Source organism: Heterodontus francisci, chromosome 22 (assembly GCF_036365525.1).
Source record: "Heterodontus francisci isolate sHetFra1 chromosome 22, sHetFra1.hap1, whole genome shotgun sequence".
NCBI lineage: Eukaryota > Metazoa > Chordata > Chondrichthyes > Heterodontiformes > Heterodontidae > Heterodontus > Heterodontus francisci.
In genome coordinates, this window is record NC_090392.1 from 65,581,661 (window position 1) to 65,601,259 (window position 19,599).

Below are 19,599 nucleotides of genomic sequence, written 5' to 3' on the forward strand. Positions count from 1 at the left end.
CCCCAGTGCAAGAAGAGGCCCGCCTGACCAAGCAAGCTTGGATGGAGGTGGCAGAGGAGGCTAGTAGGCGTGGGACCATTCGCCGGGACTGGGTATAGTGTCACAAGAGGATGAACGATCTCTTGTGCTCCGAAAAAGTAAGAGGCATTTTGTTCATTGGCTCTGCTAAACCTGGGTGTCCCCTTGCAGAGTGGCACATGTGTGCCACTACCATGCCAAAGACAGGGAGGACGGGCAGGGAGGAATGACGTTACATTAATGGATGCATGCATGAAAGAACTCACCCTAGTCTGCTGCTCAGTGCATGGCACCTACATGACAGGCTCACTCAGTAGTGCAGACTGAGCCTTCCCCACCTTTGGGCCCAGCACCCCTGTTGTGACATGTGTCAGAGGAGGTAGGGGAGGTCCTTAATGAATACTTTGCTTCAGTATTCACTAGTGAGAGGGACCTGGACGTTTGGGAGGACAGCGTGAAACAGGCTGATATGCTCGAACAGGTTGATGTTAAGAAGGAGGATGTGCTGGAAATTTTGAAAGACATGAGGATAGATAAGTCCCCTGGGCCAGACGGGATATACCCAAGGATATTACGGGAAGCGAGGGTAGAGATTGCTGCGCCTTTGGCGATGATCTTTGCGTCCTCACTGTCCACTGGAGTAGTACCAGATAATTGGAGGATGGCAAATGTTATTCCCTTGTTCAAGAAAGGGAATAGGGATAACCCTGGGAATTACAGACCAGTCAGTCTTACGTCAGTGGTGGGCAAATTATTGGAGAGGATTCTGAGAGACAGGATTTATGATTATTTGGAAAAGTTTGATTAGAGATACTCAGCATGGCTTTGTGAGGGGCAGGTCATGCCTCACAAGCCTTATTGAATTCTTTGAGGATGTGACAAAACACATTGATGAAGGAAGAGCAGTGGATGTGGTGTATATGGATTTTAGCAAGGCGTTTGATAAGGTTCCCCATGGTAGGCTCATTCAGAAAGTAAGGAGGCATGGGATACAGGGAAAGTTGGCTGTCTGGATACAGAATTGGCTGGCCCATAGAAGACAGATGGTGGTAGTAGATGGAAAGTATTCAGCATGGAGCTCGGTGACCAGTGGTGTTTCGCAGGGATCTGTTCTGGGACTGCTGCTCTTTGTGATTTTTCTAAATGACTTGGATGAGGAAGTGGAAGGCTGGGTTAGTAAGTTTGCAGATGACACAAAGGTTGCTGGAGTTGTGGATAGTGTGGAGGGCTGTTGTAGGTTGCAACGGGACATTGACAGGATGCAGAGCTGGGCTGAGAAGTGGCAGATGGAGTTCAACCTGGAACAGTGTGAAGTGATTCATTTTGGAAGGTCGAATTTGAATGCAGAATACAGGCTTAAAGACAGGATTCTTGGCAGTGTGGAGGAACAGAGGGATCTTGGGGTCCACGTCCATAGATCGCTCAAAGTTGCCACCCAAGTTGATAGGGTTGTTAAGAAGGCGTATGGTGTGTTGGCTTTCATTAACGGGGGATTGAGTTTAAGAGCCGCGAGGTTATGCTGCAGCTCTATAAAGCCCTGGTTAGACCACACTTCAGTTCTGGTCGCCTCATTATAGGAATGATGTGGAAGCTTTAGAGACGGTGCAGAGGAGATTTACCAGGATGCTGCCTGGACTGGAGGGCATGTCTTATGAAGAAAGGTTGAATGAGCTAGGGCTTTTCTCATTGGAGCGAAGAAGGATGAGAGGTGACTTGATAGAGGTGTACAAGATGATGAGAGGCATAGATAGAGTGGATAGCCAGAGACTTTTTCCCAGTGTGGAAAGGGCTATCACCAGGAGGCATAATTTTAAGGTGATTGGAGGAAGGTTTCGGGGAGATGTCAGAGGTAGGTTCTTTACACAGAGAGTGGTGGGTGCGTGGAATGCACTGCCAGCGGTGGTAGTAGAAGCAGATACATTAGGGACATTTAAGCGACTCTTGGATAGGTACATGGATGATAGTAGAATGAAGGGTATGTAGTTAGTTTGATCTTAGAGTAGGTTAAAGGGTCGGCACAACATCGTGGGCCGAAGGGCCTGTACTGTGCTGTACTGTTCTATGTTCTATGTGTTGTATTGTTGCTTTGCCATGCTCCTCCAGGCAAAGAGGGCCCACAATTCGCGTGAGACAAACAGGACTGGTGGAGGAGTACCAGATGTACGATCACTGACACAGGCTGAGGAAGAGGCCCTGGAACTCGCTGAAATCCATGTGGACCGTTCCATTGGTGACATTGAGCTCGGGGTCCTGGGTGAACATACAGCCATTTGATTTACACAATCATTACTGTAAAAATATTATTGTTTGAGTCATTGCTCTCATAGTCATTACATGCGCACCATAAAGACTGACATTGTGCTCTTCACATTGTGCCTTGCAGGTCCATGCTCCGGATCCGACCTCCAGGCCCAGGACTCCTCCCGCATCTCTGAGGAAGAGACATCCTCAGAAGAAGCAGCATCCCATGACACTCCTGCACCTTCCACCAGCACAGATACAGTCACCTCGGTGGAAATCTGATTGACCTTAGAGTCTGGGTCACAAGCTGGTGAGAGCACTGCACATGCACCCGAGCAGCTGACTGAGGCTGAGAAAGCTGAGGCCTCTGACAGTTGGAGGACTGTGGGTATCCAGGCCCATGCTGAGCCCCAGGCTACTGATGACCCTCTGTTGTGGACAGCACAGGGCATGCTGCAACTGCAGCAGCAATCATGGCAACATCTGGTCATGCACAGCCTTGAGCGGACGATGGGGGAGCCCATCCAGGCCGTGAAAGCTGCCATGTCCCAGACTTCTGAGCGCATGGCTTCATCCATGGAGAGGATGGCGGCCCTTTTGGAAAGCCAGATTCCATTGCTCCGCGCTGACCTGCAAACACTGGCTGCGGCCATGACATCCGCGCAGCAGTGGCAAGGCCAGAGAAGGACTGGGGCATGGAGACTGCCCCTGCCCCTTGTCCTTCCCAGGAGAGCAATGAGGTTCCAACGAGCCTTGAGAGGGAAGAGGCGAGCTTGCACACCATATCTGGGGTCCCCCTTCAAGGTGATTCCAATGTGGACACCAGCCCCTCTGGCAGTGAGTCAAGCTCCAGCAGCCACGACGTCTGAGGAGAGGTCTGCACTGACACAGGAGTCCCCCAGCCAGCCAGTCAGGGCCCTTCAGGCCTCATGCGCACAGAGGACGACTGCCGAAGGCATCCACAGCCAAAGGGTATTCTGATCAATAGCTTTCCTCTAGTCAAATTGCTAACGCAGAAGTGGCACCGCGAAGGAGCAGCCGCAAATGTTTTTGAAAAACACTGTGACACAAACGGGTGAAATTACAATGTATAAAGTTATGTGTGAATGACATGTGGCAGCATGCACCGATCGTATCTCCTCTCATTACATCATTGGCCTGTCACAACTGCCAATGTTATGGAATAACATCCTTGCCATGCCAATATTACTCATGTGCCCCTCCACAAATGCAGTAACATGGACAATGGCTCATTCTGCTGCTGCCAGTAATAGTGGAGACAAAGATGTTGTAGATGCTGATGGCTGCACAACAGGTGAACGAGCAATTGGTGGCCTTCAGGGTCTGGAGAAGCATTGATCAAAAAGGCATTGCCCTGCATCCCTTGATCAGTGCTTTCCCTGCGTGCGTTGTCTGGGTGCTCTCCGTCCTCCCATGCGCCTTTCCTGCTGCAAGTCATCTGCATCCAAGGAGGAGTCCTGCTCAAGTCTCTCCTCATCCTGCAAGGCCACCCCCCTGTTTATTGCAAAGTTGTGCAGAGCACAGCAAACAGCAACTATACCTTTTCTGGTGTGCGCTGCAGGGCATACCCTATCTATCCAGGCAGTGGACTTGCATTTTCTGCATGCCGATCACATGCCCAATGGTGGATCTTGTCGCGCCATGTTAGGCATTGTATCTTTCCTCTGCATCAGTGTTGGGGTTTCTCACGGGCTTCAGGAGCCATGTCTGGCAAGGGGTAGTCCTTGTCTCCAAGAGGCTACCCCTCGATTTGAGCCAGTGAACAGTAAGGGCACCGGCGACTGGTGCAGGATGAAGGCGTCATGGCAGCTGCCTGGTAGACTTGCATAAAGCACTTACGGTGATCACATACTAGCTGCACTTTGAGTGAGTGGAAGCCCTTTTGGTTGAGGTATGCAGCTAGTCGCCCGACGGGAGCCTAAATGGCCACATGGGTGCAGTCTATGACCTCCCTGCATCTGTGGGAAACCTGTGATGGAGTCAAATCCAATGGCCCTCTGGGCCTGGCTCTCAGGGTCTATCGTGAAGTGAACATAGTCACCAGCCCTCCGGTACAGGGCATCGGTGGCCTCCCTGATACAGTGGTGCACTGATGACTGTGTGACCTCACACAGGTCGCTGGTGGGACCCTGAAATGATGCTGAGGCGTAGAAGTTAAGAGCCGCTGTCACTTTGAGGACCACAGGGCATAGGATGTCCACCAAAGTCCATCGGCTGCAGTTCATTGTTCAGCAATTCACAGAGATGTGACACCGCATCTCTGGACATCCACAGTCGCCTCTGACACTGGCGCTCAGACATCTGCAGGTATGTCATGTGGGACTTGTAGATGCATGCCAATCTTTAGTGGCGATTTCGTTTTGGGAGCTGCTGCTACTGATGACTGGGGGCTTCCACATGGGCTGCACCTATCTGTTGGTTCTGCCACCGGCGCATATGGCTCTTCACGACAAGTGGATCAATGAATACAGGGTGTACTATCCCCATTTCCAAGTTGCAATTAAACTCAGTTCCCTCAGTACTTCAAAGGCACCTAACAGGGCAAAGAATGATGTTTATTGGTACATCATGTTCGTTCATGCATCAACCGTATGGTGTGGCATGGCATTGCCCATGTTAGCTTCAACACAGCGTGACCACATTAAGATTGTTGCAGTTGCATGGATTGGCTCACTGGCCGTGCCACCTTTAACCGCCTAGCAAAGGATCACCCCCACACAAAGAGTTCCCGGAGTGCCATTGTTCCTTCACTCCCACAAGCATTCAAGCGCGCAGAGTGGCCCCCTTTAGGGAGGGAGGGTATGCGGTGTCTCCGTCCATGAATGCAGAATTATGCCCCCAGTAATACCATCCCCCCCAACTCCCTACACACATATGCAAAGTTATGCCCCCAGTAATACCATCCCCCCCACCTCCCTACACACGCATGCAGAGTTGTTCCCCCAGTAATACCATCCCCCCCACCTCCCTACACACGCATGCAGAGTTGTGCCCCCAGTAATACCATCCCCCTCCCACCTCCCTCACATGCATGCAGAGTTGAGACGCGTCTCGCCACACTAACCTTCACAGGCTCCTAGCACTGCAACCTCTGTCCTGCTGGCTTTTATCATTCGGAACGGGAAGACATGTGAGAGATGCTCGTTCCTTTGAATATTCGAAAGTGTGTGCGAATTTGCAGCAGGATGCATAATGCGGCAAGGTAAGTATCTGTATGCATATGCAAATTGGCCTCCTTTCACCGAGCAGCGAGGGGGGGCACAACTCTACAGGCATGAAGGGAGTTGGGAGGGGGATGGTATTACCGGGCGCACAACCCTGCAGGCATGAAGGGAGATGGGAAGGGGATGGTATTACTGGGGACACAACTCTGCATTCATGGATGAAGGCACTGCGTACCCTCCCTCCTTAAAGGGGGGCCAGTCTGCGCGCTTGAATGTTTGTGAGAGTGAAGGTACAGTGGCACTCTGGGAACGCTTTGTGTGGGGTGGGGGACACAAATGTGCAGCCAGCAATATGGGGCCAGGCTTCCCAGCATCGGGGTCCATGGCGGGCCTCTCCTGGAGGCATTTTATGGACACCCCCTGCCACGACCCCCAACATTGGTGGGGTCTGTAAAAGTCAGTCCACTATGAACAATGCTAGAGGAGATCTCGTTACTAAAGATGAATTTTTTTAAAATCACCATTCAGGCTTCTGGACAATTCTTTTAGACCCTTACCTCCCCAATTTGGACCCATGATATTGTAACCTTCCATTTTAGCGCACAGTTTTAAAATAACTTTTTTTTGTTTTATTTTGAAATTTCAAAACCTTTATTTCCAATCTACTTACTCGCCATCAAAACAGTTTAAATTCAGTTTGCAATCTGAAAATTGTCATTTTATTTAAGAATTGTCATATTTAGGGTAGAGAAAAGCAATACATTATATTGATTGTTGTTTGAGCCAATATCTGGTCTTTATCGATTTGTACTCAATAAGTGGAAACATACAGTGGAGTTTAGTGAAGGATTATTCTCAGCTGAATGCAAGACACATTTTATGATTAATCTAATTGACATTTATTTATTTATGTCACCAGATAATTCTATCTCGTACACATTTTGTTTCAGCATAAATGAGCCAACATTTCATCTTGTTCCATATTAGTCAGAAATGCAATTGTATCTTTAATTTGGTTTATTTGTACTTTGACATAGCTGTAGCATAGATGGAAATAACCACCACGATAAGAATGAGTCCAATCACCAACGCAGCTATATTCAAGTACTTTGCGATGTTAGATGATTTCTGTGCTTCAGTAACATCTCCAACCTTGGCGGCACTTTCAGACTGAAAAATAAATTGCACTTTGATTAGATATATTGTTCTGTTTCACTGACAACATCAATCTATTGAACTGACCAGAACCCCATCAGGACTCAAGAAAAAGATACTTATCAAGAAACCTAAGATATAATTTTAGATAGTATACTGATGTACATAATTTAAGGATTGAATGCAACGTAAGATTGCCCCATACAAAATCAACACACAGATTAAGGAAAATCTAGAGGAAGTACTTTCCTTTCAAAGTACTCTTCCCATCTTTACCTAAAGCAAGGATAAGTAAAATTACCTGTATTAGAATAAAACTGATTTTACCAGCTCATGGAGACCAACCACTTCAGGTCCTTTTCCCTTCAGAGCTGACCTCAGTCACTCTAGGGTCTGCTCAGCTGCATTGTACTAATCATTTCAATGAGCACCAGAATTTTAGTGCAGCTTAGTTGCTGATCTTTGACTAAAATTCCTGGTGTGCCTCCAAAGAGAAAGGGATCCAAAATCCCAGGACTTGATGAAATTGAAAAAAAAAAGTGATATTTTAGTCTACAGATATATTTATTCTTATGTATCCTTCAGGTAGAAATGGGATTGTCTAATCATAAAGTTCTCCTCTACTTTCCTTCAGTGCGAGATTTTTTATAAGCTGGCACAATGTCAAAGTAGAAATTTATTTTAGATAAGTAAAAGATTTAAAGAATCACATTAACTTGCGTACAGCATGGCATTGTTTCGAAGTGCTTAGTATGAATCAGATAGTTTGAGAAATGCATAATCTGCTGCATGCCAACTCTTTATAACAAACTCTTACAAAAAGTCTGCTAAAACAAACTCAGGCATCTAAACTGAATTAAAGCCAAATAAGGCAGAGTGAAAGCTGAAATCACAATCAATGTTTGACCACAAGTCATTTTGTTTATATATAAGTGAAAGGGCTGAGAAGTGTAAACGTTACCCACTTTATACAAGAGGTAAAAGAACAAAACACCAACCTTAAATGAGAAAATTGTCGCTAATATTCCAAGTGGCAAACAACAACATAGGAGACTGAAGATGGACCAGGACTTGTAGGAAGGGATGTTAGTCACGCGAGCGGTGTTACTTTCCATCTTGGGATGAGCTTCTCTTCTTGGCTTCAGTTTCCTTTGTGCTCAAGTGGTCAACCTGAAGAGGTTGCTGAATATTTTTTTTTCTTCATGGTTCCATTTTTATATGATCCCAGTGCATCCTGCACCATCTGCAAAGTTATTTCCACATATCCATGAAGAAATCTCATGCTGCTTTTGAGAAACCAGCAGTTGCTATTTGGTAAGAGCAAAATACTGCAGGTACTGGAACTCTGCAAGAAGAACAGGAAGTGCCAGAGATACCCAGTGTTCCTGTCAGCATCCGTGCAGAGAAGAACAGAATCAATGCCCAGGTCTGTGACCTGATGTTATTTGGTAATGTTTTGACTTTGTTTGTTCTGCTCCTGAAGGCATAGGAGCCAATTTTCACTTGAGGTGTGTAGTATAAGGGTTTGAAAGGGTAAATGTTTGAGACAGTGTGAGAAAACTTCCCACCGTGATAATGCAAGAAATCACATGTGAGAGGGACTTGAAGGAGAAACAGCAGCATGTCTTCAGAGAAGTCATACAGACTAATATAAAACTGTTTACAGTTAATATGTAATAAATGAGATAGTGTTAAAATTACTGAAGACAGTAATCTCTCCTAGCTAGACTAACCAAATATACAAAATAGTGGCAGACTAACCAAACATACAACAAGGTGCATAATAGCCTATCGGCTGGCAGAGCATGCCAGCTGTCTGCCCATTTTTATTTCTGTGTGGCCTGAGCCATTTTTAGATCATCCTGGCACAGCTTCTCATTAGGGATCACTGACCAGGAAGTCAGCCATTTTGTTTCTTCTTCCTCCAAGCATCTACCATTCAACCAATGAAAATCTATTGGCATAAAATCAATTATAAAAGCTGTATGAAAGAAATGATCTGTATAAACTTGTGAGGAATAATGATATTCATAGCTTCCCTCCCTACTAGACTGTATCATGGAGTATGTCAACTGCAACAGGCTCTGGGATATGACCGAACCCACCTGAGAGCTGAGCTGCAGTCATCTGATCCCAGGAAAGTGCACTATGCCCAGAATAGAACTTTGTCGTTAATCGTTGGTGTCTACCAAAGCCTGGAGGGTGAGGTAAAGCAAATGATCAGCTTGAAGAACATTTTCTCAAGTTCCATGACTAGCCTCATTCCCATTCACAGAAAGTTTCTATCAATGGCAATTTCTGCCGTCAGTTTGTAGACAGCATCCATGCAGTTGATAATCCTGACCGAATTGTAGGTGTTATGGAAAAGAGGTTTCTATCATCACTGATTTTCTGACTGGGTGTTGATCTAAATTTTACAACATTTTTCATTCCCTCTACTGAATGTCGAACATGTAATAATGAGTGGAATTTTACATTGGGCCAGGGGCCCCGCCCACTGACAGAAATAGGTGGGGGCGAGCCCGCATGCACCAGGCCTAGAAGCCACATTGTAAGTTTACGTGGAACAAGCCCTTAATTGGCCTCAGGTGGGACTTACATACCTCTGAAGCAGGAAGTCCTGCCTCCAAGAGCTGCTAGCTAGTCAGCAGGCCAGCAGCTCTTCAGTCCCACCAGCGCCAACATGGGTGAACAAGAACAAAGAACAAAGAAAATTACAGCACAGGAACAGGCCCTTCGGCCCTCCAAGCCTGCGCCGATCCAGATCCTCTATCTAAACATGTCGCCTATTTTCTAAGGGTCTGTATCTCAAAGAACAAAGATGGCCACTGCTGGGACTGTACCCAGCCAGAACCAGCATTATGGATGAGGCCCCAGAATACAGGTAAGTGTGTCGGGCCTCACCAGGTACAATTGGCTGAGCCCTGATGATGCAGGGGGGTGGAGGGGAGGTGCTCCAATCAGGACAGCTTGTGCCATAGTGGGGTGGGGGGTCCTCAATCGGGCACAGGGTACCTGATCAGGAGGGGCCACTCTCCACAGCCTGCAAGGAGGTTGCCATGTTTAACTGGGCGGCTTTCTGAGCTGCTGAAATGCCTGCCCACTGTTGGTACTATGGCGGAGGAAGCCCTTAAGTGGCAATTAATTGGACTAGGGTGGGCGGGCTGTTTGTTACCTCCCCCGCCCCTCATAAAATTGCAGGGGGGCGGGAAGGCGACAGGAATGGCAGCCCCCCCCACCCACCTCCCACTCAATTTTACGCCCTCCCCGCCCTGCCTCCAGCCCCCTCCTGTGGGGAGAGTAAAATTCCAGCCAATATTTCTGCTAAGCAGTGACATTTTCAGCTTTAAGGGATCTCACCACAATCTGAATGACAAGTTTTAACAGAATGGGAGTGAAATAATTTGACAGCCCTTTTCCAGTTATGTTGCACCATATTTCCTCTGGATTAACAAAATGCGAACACGTGGTTTCTTGGTGTGTGCATCTCATATTATCCTTCCTTTTGATAATGCAAAGTAGAGTGCTGAAATACTGTGTTCTTGCAAAAACCAAATTCTGGCTGGTTTGTAGAGAAGCTCTCTTGTTGAGCAATTACTGTAGCTTTGTAGGGTTTTGTGTCTGTTCTATATAGATTTTTTATTCTTTTATGAGAGGAATAATTTCTAAATCTGATATTTAGAAAAGTGCTTTGAAGATGAATTAATGATAAAATCAGTAGCTAATGTCAGTCAGTCCCAGCTATTGGTGGAATCAGGATTGAAACAAAAAGATACAAAAACAGAAAATCATTTAGAAAAAATAATTGAGTGCTTCTGGGACAGTTTTTCATGTGAGTACATATATTCATTGAAAAAAGTGCCGAGTGCTGGGAGTGGCTATCCTGTCCTCTATCCCATCCTCTATCTGATCCTTTATCTGATCCTGTAGACTATCCAGTTCAGTGGAACGAGCACTTGAAAGAACATCAAGTGTGACATCACAGGCAAGCAAGTAGGTGCTTGGTTAGGGAAGAAGTTGGGGACCTGTTTGGTGAGTGTCTGGTAAGTGGTTAAGGTTCATTCCAATCCTAACATTTAAAATAGCAAAGGAACTAGTGGTAAACTTAACAAAATATATATAAAAAAGAAAATAAAATAAATAATTGAATTAAAAAAATTAAGTAAAAGCAAAATACTGCGTATGCTGGAAATCTGAAATAAAAACAAGAAATATTGGAAATACTCAGCAGGTCTGGCAGCATCTGTGGAGAGAGAGAAGCAGAGTTAACATTTCAGGTCAGTGACCCTTCTTCAGAACTGGCAAATATTAGAAATGTGAAAGGTTATAAGCAAATAAAGCGGGGGTGGGGCAAGAGATAACAAAGGAGAAGGTGTAGATAGGACAAGGTCACAGAATAGCTGACCAGAAGGTCATGGAGCAAAGGCAAACAATATGTTAATGGTGTGTTGAAAGACAAAGCATTAGTACAGATAGGGTGTTAACGGGCTGAAAGTTGAACAGCAGCAAGTACAAACATGAAAAGTAACTGGGTAAGCAAACTGAACAAACTAAGATGAAATAAAATAAAATAAACACACACAAAAGTATATAAAAAAGAAAAAAATAACTAAAAATAAAAGTAAAATGGGGGGCCCGTCATGCTCTGAAATGATTGAACTCAATGTTCAGTCCAGCAGACTGTAGTGTGCCTAATCGGTAATTGAGATGCTGTTCCTCGAGCTTGCGTTGATGTTCACTGGAACACTGCAGCAATCCCAGGACAGAGATGTGAGCAGGGGGGAGTGTTGAAATGGCAAGCAACCGGAAGCTCGGGGTTATGCTTGCGGACTGAGCGGAGGTGTTCCGCAAAACAATCACCCAGTCTGCGTTTGGTCTCCCCAATGTAGAGGAGACCACATTGTGAGCAGCAAATATAGTATACTACATTGAAAGAAGTACAAGTAATCACTGCTTCACCTGAAAGGAGTGTTTGGGGCCTGGGATAGTGAGGAGGGAGGAAGTAAATAGGCAGGTATTACAACTCCTGCAATTACAGGAGAAGGTGCCATGGGAAGGAGACGAGGTGGTGGAGGGTGATAGAGGAGTGGACCAGGGTGTCATGGAGGGAACGATCCCTTCAGAATGCTGACGGGAAGGGGGGGAAGATGCGTTGGTAGTGGCATCACGCTGGAGGTGGCGGATATGGCGGAGGATGATCCTTTGGATATGGAGGCTGATGGGGTGGAAAGTGAGGACAAGGGGAACCCTGTCGCGGTTCAGGGAGGGAGGGGAAGGGGTGAGGGTGGAGGTGCGGGAAATGGGCCGGACACGGTTGAGGGGCCCTGTCAACCACAGTGGGCGGGAATCCTCAGCTGAGGAAAAAGTAAGACATATCAGAAGTGCTGTCATGGAAGATAGCATCATCAGAGCAGATGCGTCGGAGACGGAGAAACTGGGAGAATGGAATGGAGTCATTACAGGAGGCAGGGTGTGAAGAGGTGTAGTCAAGGTAGTTGTGGGAGTCGGTGGACTTATAATGGATATTAGTAGACAGCCTATCCCCAGAGATGGAGACAGAGAAGTCGAGGAAGGGAGTGGAAGTGTTGGAGATTGACCATGTAAAGGTGAGAGAAGGGTGGAAATTAGAAGCAAAGTTGATAAAGTTTTCCAGTTCGGGGCGGGAGCAGGAACGGCACCGATACAGTCATCAATGTACCGGAGAAAGAGTTGGGGGAGGGGGCCTGAGTAGGACTGGAACAAGGAATGTTCGACATATCCCACAAAAAGACAGGCATAACTAGGACCCATGCGGGTAGCCATAGCAACACCTTTTACTTGAAGGAAGTGAGTGGAGTTGAAGGAGAAGTTGTTTAACGTGAGAACAACTTCAGCCAGGCAGAGGAGGGTGGTGGTGGATGGGGACTGGTTGGGCCTCTGTTCAAGGAAGAAGCGGAGAGCCCTCAAACCATCCTGGTGGGGGATGGAGGCGTAGAGAGATTGGACATCCATAATGAAGAGGAGGCGGTTGTGGCAAGGAAACTTGAAATTGTCAAAATGACATAGGGCATCAGAAGAGTCACGGATGTAGGTGGGAAGAGACTGGACCAACGGAGTCAAGATAGGAAGAATTTTTTTTTTTTAACTAAGTAGTTAATTCAAACACATTAAGGATGGCAGGACAGGTGATGTGTCACGGCTGTAGCATTTGGGAGCTCCTGTATGCCAGTGTGATCCAGGGCAAACACGTCTACAGTAAGTATTTGCGGCTCGAAGAGCTTCAGCTCAGAGTAATTGAACTGGAGACCGAGCTGCTCACTCTGTGACACATCAGGGAGGGGGAAAGTTACCTGGACACCTTGTGAAGGCAGTCACACCCCTTAGGAGAGGGTCTTCTGATTTGGTCAGTAGTCAGGGACAGGAGAGTGTGGTTGCAGCTGAGGCAGGTAAGGGGACCCAGAGGGCAGGAGTGCAGGAGCCTCAGCCTTTGCGATTGTTCAATAGGCTTGAGGTTCTTTCAGCTTGCTTGGATGAGAGTGGGGGCTGCAGGGTGGATGAGCAACCTGAACATGGCACCATGGTACAGGAAGCCATTCAAGTGGAGGGAGAAAAAAGAAATGTAGTGGTAATAGGGGACAGTATAGTTAGGGGGATTGACACTGTTCTCTGCAGCAAAGAGCGAGAGTCCAGACGGCTGTGTTGCCTGCCCGATGCCAGGGTTTGGGACATCTGCTCAGGGCTGGAGAGGAACTTACAGTGGGAGGGGGAGGATCCAGTCGTTGTGGTCCACGTAGGTTCCAATGGCATAGGCAGGACAAGGGAAGAGGTCCTGCATAGCCAGTATGAGGAATTAGGCACTAAATTAAGAAGCAGAACCTCAGAGGTAATAATCTCTGGATTATTACCTGAGTCACGTGCAAATTGGCTTAGGGCAAATAAGATTATAGAAATTAATGCGTGGCTCAAAGACTGCCGTGTTGGTAGTGAGTTCCGGTTTGTGGGGCACTGGCACCAGTACTGGTGAAAGTGGTGGCTGTACCATTGGGACGGTCTACACCTGAACCATGCTGGGGCCGGTGTTCTAGTGAGCCGCATAACTAGGGAAGTGGAGAGGGTTTCAAATGGAATAGTTACCCCATTATGCCATTTAACGTCACTCAGGAACAAAGTGGTGAGAATGTGGAACTCACTACCGCATGGTGTAGTTGAGGCAAATAACAGATGTATTTAAGGGAAAGCTGAATAAGTACATGAAAGGGAAAGGACTACAGGAGTATGCCAATAGGGTTAGATGAACCATGGTGGGAGGAAGCTTGTGTGCAGCCTGAACACTGGCATGGACTGGATTCTGTGCTGTAACTTCAATGTAATTCTATGTGGCATATTTTTTAAAAAAAACATTTGTTACAAATTTTATGTCTTTTTTCCAGTGAAAAATGGGGGGAAAAATGTCACTTCCAACTTTTCTGGAAGTTTCAGCATTCGGCACTGTGATGATTAGCATGAAACAAAAGCAGTGGGAAAGAATACAAAAAAACTTGAATTTATACAGTGCCCCATCTCAATAATACCGAAATACTTCACATATAATAAATTATTTTTGACTGCAGTCACTGCTGTTCTCAACAACATGCCCCATTTTACTTTGCTTGAAAATTTTCTGCAGGTATTTTTCGTTTTTATTAACTGCTGGATTTCTTTAACTTTTTTTTTAAAAAGCACCTTATTAACAAGTTACTGTGCTAGTTAGGCACCCTAACAAATACACACTAAATCGAGTTGCATAGTACCACTGGTATCAGACCCACCGGCCGTCCATGTCTCCGTTATAAAGACGTCTGCAAACGCGACATGAAATCGTGTGACATTGATCACAAGTCGTGGGAGTCAGTTGCCAGCATTCGCCAGAGCTGGCGGGCAGCCATAAAGACAGGGCTAAATTGTGGCGAGTCGAAGAGACTTAGTAGTTGGCAGGAAAAAAGACAGAGGCGCAAGGGGAGAGCCAACTGTGCAACAGCCCCAACAAACAAATTTCTCTGCAGCACCTGTGGAAGAGCCTGTCACTCCAGAATTGGCCTTTATAGCCACTCCAGGCGCTGCTTCACAAACCACTGACCACCTCCAGGCGCGTATCCATTGTCTCTCGAGATAAGGAGGCCCAAAAGAAGTATCACTTCTTACAATAAATTCTACTGAGAAATGGTGGACTTTGAAAAACAGCACATAAGAAATGCAGGAACCGAAGGTAATTTAAATATTGACACAATACATACATAAATTGACATATACTGGATAGAAGCAACTGTAGATTGCATGTACATTTTGTAAAAACCATTGAACAAAAAGCCCTGATTTTAACTCCTTGGGGGAAGTCGTGTGTCTGCTTGCTGAGGCAGAGAGCAAACCATCCAGCCCAATGCAGTTCAGGAGATTTTACCTCTCAGGCCTCATCAGACTAGGCCCCCAAACCTGGCAGGAAGTACTAACTGGGCACTGGGCAAGTTCAGGATTTTGGCTGCCCGGCACTCCAACGAATGCTCCCTAGCACTCAGATAACTGGTTGGGAGCAGGATTCGGAGGACATTGGAAGGACATATCAGCCAGACTGGGCCTACAGCAGGTGGTGAGGGAACCAACAAGTGGGAAAAACCCTACTTGATCTCACCCTCACCAATCTACCTGTCGCAGATGCATATGTCCAAAGCAGGCTTGGTAGGAGTGACCACCAAAAGCTCCTTGTGGAGACGGTACCATCTTCACATTGAGGATACAGCCCATCGTATTGTGTGGCACCACCACTGTGCTAAATAGGACACATGCAGAACAGATCAAGCAACTGAGAACTGGATATCCATGAGCTCTGTGAACCATCAGCAGCAGCAGAATTATATTCAACCTCAATCTGTTAAACTCATGACCCGGCATATTCCCCACTGTACCATAATCATCAAGGCCGGGTATTGTTAGAGTGGAATTGACTAAAATGAACCACTCAATGCTCAGGTCTGTTCCAATCATCAAAAGGTTTATTTTACACCAGTGGGGAGTAAGACACTGGGCTTACCATGCACTTCTCCACTGAACAAAGGAAAATCCACAACAGGTATACAGTTACTCAGCCCATCCTGGCAGGGCACAATCCAATCATTAACAGTTATTGATTACATGCATTATATTCATTACCAATAAAATTACTAATTATGCATCATGTGGTTGTGGGGATAGCTCATGGTATGCCCCTGACCATCTCAGGATGTTTACCACACCCGCTTATCAACTATCCTTGAGTCTTCACAATGAATCTTTCTACCTTTATCAGGCCTGCATCCCTACTTGCTTTGTGCAGTCTGCAATTAGACAGGGCAGTTGTCTTATGCACTGATATGAGGGGTCCTCCTTGGTCAGGCTAGCAGTACCATTCTAGGGATGTGACTTAGCCAATCTGGTCCCTCAATGCCTTGGGTAAATACTCCATTTTGTAACAATATGTGGTTATACTTTCATCTTGTGCATGAGTATATAAGGTTAGCTGCATGGGCCACAATTTTCTCCCTACAGTATCAATGAGGAGTGTTTCAAAGAAGAGTGTGGAAGAGCATGCTAGGAGCTGCACCACGCGTACCTCAAAATGAGTTGCCAAACTGGCAAAGCTCAAATGCAGAACTACATGCATGCTGAATAGCAGAAGCAGCAGATGAATCAATGGAGCTAAGCAATCCCACAGCCAATGGATCAGATCAAAACTCTGCAGTCCTGCCACATCCAGTCATGAATGGTGGTGGACAATTAAGTAACTAACCAGAGGATGAGGCTCCACAAACATTCCCACCCTCAATGATGGGGGAGCCCAGCATGTCAGTGCAAAAGACAAGGCTGAAGCAGCTGCAACCATGTTTAACCAGGTGTCGAGTGTGTGATCCATCTCTGCCTCCTCCTGAGGTACCCAGTATCACAGATGCTGGTCTTCAGCCAATTCGATGCACTCCACGTGATATCAAGGAATGGCTGAAGGCACTGGATACTGCCAAGGCTGTGAGCCCTGACAACATTCTGGCTGTAATACTGAAAAAATGTGCTCCAGAACTAACTGTGCTCCTAGCAAAGCTGTTCCAATACAGCTACAATATTGGCATCTACCAGACAATGTTGAAAATTACCCAGGTACGTTCTGTCCACATAAAGCAGGACAAAGCCAATCTGGCCAATTACTGCCCCATCAGTCTACTCTTGATTACCAGCCAAGTGATGGAAGGTGTCGTTGACAGTGCTATCAAGAAGCACTTGCACAGCAATAACCTGCTCACCAATGCTTAGTTTGGGTTCCATCAGAGCCACTTGGCTTCACACCTCTGCCTGGTCGAAACGTGGACAAAAGAGCTGAATTCCAGAAGTGAGGTGAGAGTGACTGCCCTTGACATCAAGGCAGCATTTGATTGCGTGTGGCATCAAGGAGCCTGAGAAAATTTGAAGTCAATAGGAATCAGAGGAAAGCTCTCCACTGGTTGGAGTCATACCTAGCACAAAGTAAGATGGTTTTGGTTGTTGGAGGCCAATCATCCCAGGCCCAGGACTTCACTGCAGGAGTTCTTCAATGTCGTGTCCTGGGCCCAACCATCTTCAGCTTTTTCATCAATGACCTTCCCTCCATCATAAGGTCAGAATTGGGGATGTCTGCTGATGATTGCACAGCGTTCAGTAGCATTTGTGACCCCTCAGATACAGAAGCAGTTCGTGTACATATGCAGCAAGACCTGGACAACATTCAGGCTTGGGGTAATAAGTGGCAAGTAACATTCGTGCCACATAAGTGCCAGGCAATGACTACCTCCAACAAGAGAGAATCTAACCCTTGACATACTATGGCATGACTGTTACTATATCCCCCACTATCAACATCCTGGGGACTACCTTGACCAGAAACTTTACAGCACCAACCATATAAATACTGTGGCTGCAAGAACAGATCAGAGTCTGGGAATTCTGTGACGAGTAATTCATCTCCTAGGTTTCCAAAGACTGTCCACCATCTACAAGGCACAAGTCAGGAGTGCAATGGAATAATTGCCACTTGTGTGGATGAGTGCAGCTCCAACAACACTCAAGAAGCTCAACATCATCCAGGACAAAGCAGCCCACTTGATCGACACCCCATCCACCACCTTAAATATTCATTCCCTCCACCACCGATGCACTGTGGCAGTAGTTTGTACCATATACAAGATGCAGTGCATCTTGCCAAACTTGCCAAGATCCTTTGATAGCACCCCCTAGACCCTTGATCTCTTCCACCTAGAAGGACAAGGGTAGTAGGCACATGGGAACAGCACCGCCTGCGTGTCCTCCTCCAAGCCACACACCATCCTGACTTGGAACTATATTGCCATTTCTTCACTGTCACTGGTTTAAAATTCTGGAACTCCTTTTCTAATAGCATTGTGGGTGTACCTACACCAGATGGACTGCAGCGGTTCAAGAAGGTGACTCACCACTACCTTCTTAAGGGTAATTAGGAATGGGCAACAAATGCTGGCCTTGCCAGTTACGTTCATATCCCATGAAAGAATATAAAACATTTTTGATCATGGGTGGGAAACCTAAGCCCAGGCAGGGAGGACCAAGATTTCCTTGTGGGGCTTCTGTTCCTTCTAGCTGTTACAGCCAGGTGAGAAGTGGAAGAATGGCTCCCGTCTCTTTCTGCCTCTCGGTTGACCACAGCAGGTGTTTTTAAAAGAATTTGCTTGCCAACTTAGTGAGTGTCTAACTGTTTAAGTGCTATGACTGTAAAAAATACACGCAGACAGGTTTTCTTGTAAAAAATGAATTAGTGCTTATAGTTCTTCATACCCAATAAATAAAAATAATAAAAACGCTCCAACTCACACTCACGCATGAACCCAGAAGAGTCTCACACACACAGAAGTGAGTTACAAGGAGGGCAGATAGGTTAAAGTGTTTCAGAATTTCCAAAGGAAAGTCAATCGTGGACAGATTCTGTAGGTTGATCTGTTGGTTGGTTTCAAGCCATGTCCGGTAACTTCCTGGATTCTGCACAAGACAATTTAAAGTCTTAACCAATGATCCCTATCTTTTCCTCTGAAGTCAGCAGTTGTTTGCAATTTGCAAGGTGAAGTCATGTAAATGTTCGGTCATTTTTGCAAGCTGCTGTTTAGGCCACTTAAAAATACAGTTTGTCAGTCTTTTTTAAAACTTAGCCTGTGGTTTCAATCCACTCAATAAATAATGTCGTTTTTGATTAAACATGCTTTTATAACACTGGCCCACAAGGAAACCAAAAAACCCCCAGTAAATTAAACTCTTTTTTGAGCCTCTTCTGGCGCTGATTTGGCTGGCGGAGAAACCACGATTGCTTCCCTAACAAGCCTAAGGTTAACATTGCGGTCGGGATCTAATTATTTCACCGGAGCCCGACCTGCTTCCTTAGAGAAGGATGCACCTTCTTCCTGACATGTGTTCCTCTCAACTGACCAAAACAGCAAGTTAAAATTACAACACACAGGATTGGAGGGGGTACATTTATGCACCCATTTTAGTACCTGCAGAAACTGGAAGACAGGGTTAAAATCGGTCCTAATGTGTGTCACAAGTCGTCATCTACATACCAAGAGAAATAGTACATATTTAACTTCTTCCCTGCTATCAGTATAAGGCTATCAATAAAAACTGTTCATTGTGTAATCACTGATTTAATGAATATTCTTCAGCTGTAGGCTGCAATCCATAATGTATGACTTTTGTACAAGCACACAAAACCACAAATCTTGCAGCCAGTATAATTAGGAAATATTGCAGAGTGCTATCATTTCAATTCACGCAAATTACTTCAAGAAACGTCTTATAATTTGCATTGTTTCTGTGTCATATGTAGTTGTCACTGCGGACAAGAATTAGAACACTTTGAAGTGCTAGATTTTTGTAACACATCAGTGATTCATCTGACTCAACACATTTCTGATACCTGCATCCTATGTCACAATGATCACCATTTTCCTTGCTGACCTGC

At 45.9% G+C, this 19,599-nt stretch overlaps 1 long non-coding RNA gene across 1 annotated transcript in view; it reads right to left on the reverse strand.

Annotated features, from left to right (window-relative positions):
- Positions 1-6,443: 6,443 nt before the first annotated feature.
- LOC137381397 (uncharacterized) overlaps positions 6,444-19,599 on the reverse strand; it is a 37,114-nt gene continuing 23,958 nt past the window's right edge. Inside the window, exon 2 of the long non-coding RNA XR_010977168.1 lies at positions 6,444-6,614. This is a non-coding gene — a long non-coding RNA (uncharacterized lncRNA). The remainder of the gene's footprint in view (positions 6,615-19,599) is intronic.